Here is a 3222-nt window from a genome sequence, read left to right as displayed (position 1 = left end):
GGCTTCAGACGGAGTTCAGCGAGGAGATGCGTTGTCGTCGCTGAAGGAGAAAGGACTGAAATCCTATGGCGAAACGCCTGCTTATATAGCCCTTAACCCCGCCCATTTCGGCGGGAAAGTTCACGCGCTTTCTCACCATAGGCCGCGCAGCTATGCCGCGCCGTCATTGGTTCAACAACTTGTCTATGAGTGAACCAATGACGGTGCAGTTACACTGCGTTACTGAAAAAGGCTTCAGTAACGGGGAAAAAGGGAGACTTTTCCCCATACGCAGTACGAGTGAAGTATCGAAAGGGAACTTACCGGTTTTATCTGGCACTAATATAACTTTTAACATACAGTAGATTCAGGTAATACACTGTGTATTAAAAATCCTGTAAAACACAAAGCTAGTAACACTAATAATTTTTGACTAGCATACTTTAGATGTTTTGCTGCTATTAGATCAGGGCCACATACTTTATTTACTGCCAATTTCTCAATAGCGTAACTGACCTCAGCAGGTCTAATAATCATATCATTATCGTTCAGAACATGACTAACTTCAAATTCCTGTCTCTCTATACAATTAAAAATATACCCATAATATTTGCTCCACAATTTAACAATATTCTCAGCACCAACAATACCATCTATACTAGTTGGCAATGGTATTTTACTATTATTAGTAGCCTTAACTTCTTTCCAGAATTCATATGCATTATTTTGCTGAATTTTTTTTTTCCATTGAGTTTGCTCTCATGGTTGCCTCATTTCTTTTAATAAACCGTACAGCATATTTAAATTTAGCATTTGCCACTTTCATTTTCTCGTATTCTGGGCCATATCTCACTTTACCTGTTATGACCCAGGTTTTAAAAGCATCTCTTGCCTCCAAATGCAGTTCAGAGACATATTGAACTTAAAACAATGTGCACTAATGAGAACACAAAGGGGAATTTTGTGGCCAGTGAACAAAATGATTATCAAAACTAAAGCTGTGCCCAGAACATTTACTTCAGTATACAGTACAATACAATATTACATCACTGTGTTGTCTGAAAGCTCTCAAGAGATGCATCAGTAGATATATTTGGATTCAATGACGCAGATGTCCAATGATCTTTGCGACATGAGAGAATAAGGACGAGCATTTATAATAGACTAATTTAACTCAAAGCAGCTGGCTCACAAGCGTTCAGACGCTGTCATTGTTGGCTCTGGCTCTAAAACTTTTAGATTATTTAGACAAGTTTGTGATTCAAATATTATGCAGAAAGTTTACATAAAGATATATTTTCAACATTTGAAAATAGATATTAAAAGTGTGAGATGACAGTTTAGTAAAGTCCATATTTTTGTTATTTCTTCATAGTACTTTATATTTTCAGCCTGTGCAAAACAACAAACGCTAAGCTGCCATGAGTTTATCCCAGAACATCTCGATTGTTCATCCAGAATACTTTTTCATCACTGGGCTTACAGATGCACCGTACAGCACTTACTTCTATATATTCTTATTTATCATATATATTATTTCTGTAATTGGGAACTCAATAGTCCTTCTCATTATAGCTCTTCACCGGAGCCTGCACAGTCCAATGTACATTGGTGTGTTTAACTTGGCCTTGGCAGATATTGGTGAAACTAATGCACTGATCCCTAACATGATCAAGAATTTTGTTTTTGACTCACGGTACATCTCATACAATGCTTGTTTGGCAAACATGTTTTTTGTGAGCTTCTTTATTACTGTGCAGACTTACACTCTTGTTGTTCTGGCATTTGATCGTTTCATTGCAATCTGTTTGCCACTAAGATATAATGCTATAGTGAATAATAAGTTCATGGCTATATTGTTTTCAGTAATATGGGCATTTAACGCCTTTCTTGTAACACTGTCAACATCTTTGATGACCAGACTTTCATTCTGTAAATCCAACGTGATAGAGAGTTGGTATTGTGACTATGACAGATTGGTGAGGATGCCATGCAATGACAGTAGCATTAATAATGTTATAGCAATCCATCATTCAAGCTTTTTTCCTTGTAGCACCACCCTTCATTATAGTTCTGTCATATCTGGGCATTTTTATTGCTTTATGTAAAATTACAACTTGGGAAGGACGTTTTAAAGCACTAAAGACCTGTGTTTCTCACCTTTTGGTAGTTGGATCATTCTTTCTTCCCATAATATCCAATATTGTTTCTGCATCTTCTGCTAATGCCAAGATCATCGGCGGAACTCTTTCATTAACTCTTCCACCAATGCTAAATCCCATCATTTATGTTTTAACCACAGCTAAAATCAAAGACTTAATCAGAAAAATGCTTAACAACAGATCTGCACAAATTAGAGTGAATGTTTCAAAATGACTGTAATGATCGTCTATGTGATCTTCAATCACTGTGAATTAAATGATCTAAAATTACAACAATATGTACTTTACGGATATTTTTAGATCCAATTAAGTGGAAAATAAAAGTGTACAAGCAGAAAATAAACATGTAGAGTGGACACATTAGACGTGTGTGTTGGTTAACAGCAGTGAAATGATGTTTATTTATTTATGAATGCATCCATCTGATTTCAAGTGTGTGTAGTGTATGTGTTTGTTCTTAGTTACTGACCCCAAGACCAAACAAACTGAAAAGACAAAATATTTAAGCAAGAAATTGTTGAAATTATTATTGTTAAAATTTCTATCAGGAATAACGGAAATACCAAAGAGCAGGTTTGGTAAAGACAATGTTTTAATAACAGTTGATGCAACAACAGCAAAAACATGGCAGAGATAATGGTAATAAAATCAAAAGAGGCAGATGCAGACAGCAATGCTTCAATGTTCAGTATATACTATAATCATTAAAGAAACAGGATCGCATGCACAAACTGTTGTGGGGAGAAGGCCAGTGAAGGAATAATGCAGATTGTTTTTATAATTCAGACACTTGAAAATAATTTTAATGTCAGCCACCAAAGTGTTATTATAATTTTTTTTTTTCAATGTCATTGAGGGCAAATTCAAATAAATGTATTTCACTGTTTTTTTCTTTCTTTTTTTTTTTTTTTTTTTTTTTTTTTGCAAAAATGTCAAGTTATGGGTAACACTTTATAATACAGTGATAAAGTAATCATTTTTTGGATATCATTCGCAAACTATTTATAGTTAATTTATAGTTAATATATTGTAGTCTCTACTCTCTACATTGTAATGTATTAACCCTCTGGAGTCTGAGGCT

The 3222-nt window shown here is 34.8% G+C and overlaps 1 pseudogene; it reads left to right on the top strand.

The window, feature by feature from the left end:
* Nucleotides 1-1295: 1295 nt before the first annotated feature.
* On the top strand, nucleotides 1296-2630 carry LOC125249032 (annotated as a pseudogene).
* The last annotated feature ends 592 nt before the right edge of the window (nucleotides 2631-3222 follow it).

This window comes from Megalobrama amblycephala, linkage group LG16 (genome assembly GCF_018812025.1).
Source record: "Megalobrama amblycephala isolate DHTTF-2021 linkage group LG16, ASM1881202v1, whole genome shotgun sequence".
Classification (NCBI taxonomy): domain Eukaryota; kingdom Metazoa; phylum Chordata; class Actinopteri; order Cypriniformes; family Xenocyprididae; genus Megalobrama; species Megalobrama amblycephala.
Note: the sequence above shows the minus strand (reverse complement) of the source record. Positions and strands in the feature narration are given on the sequence as shown.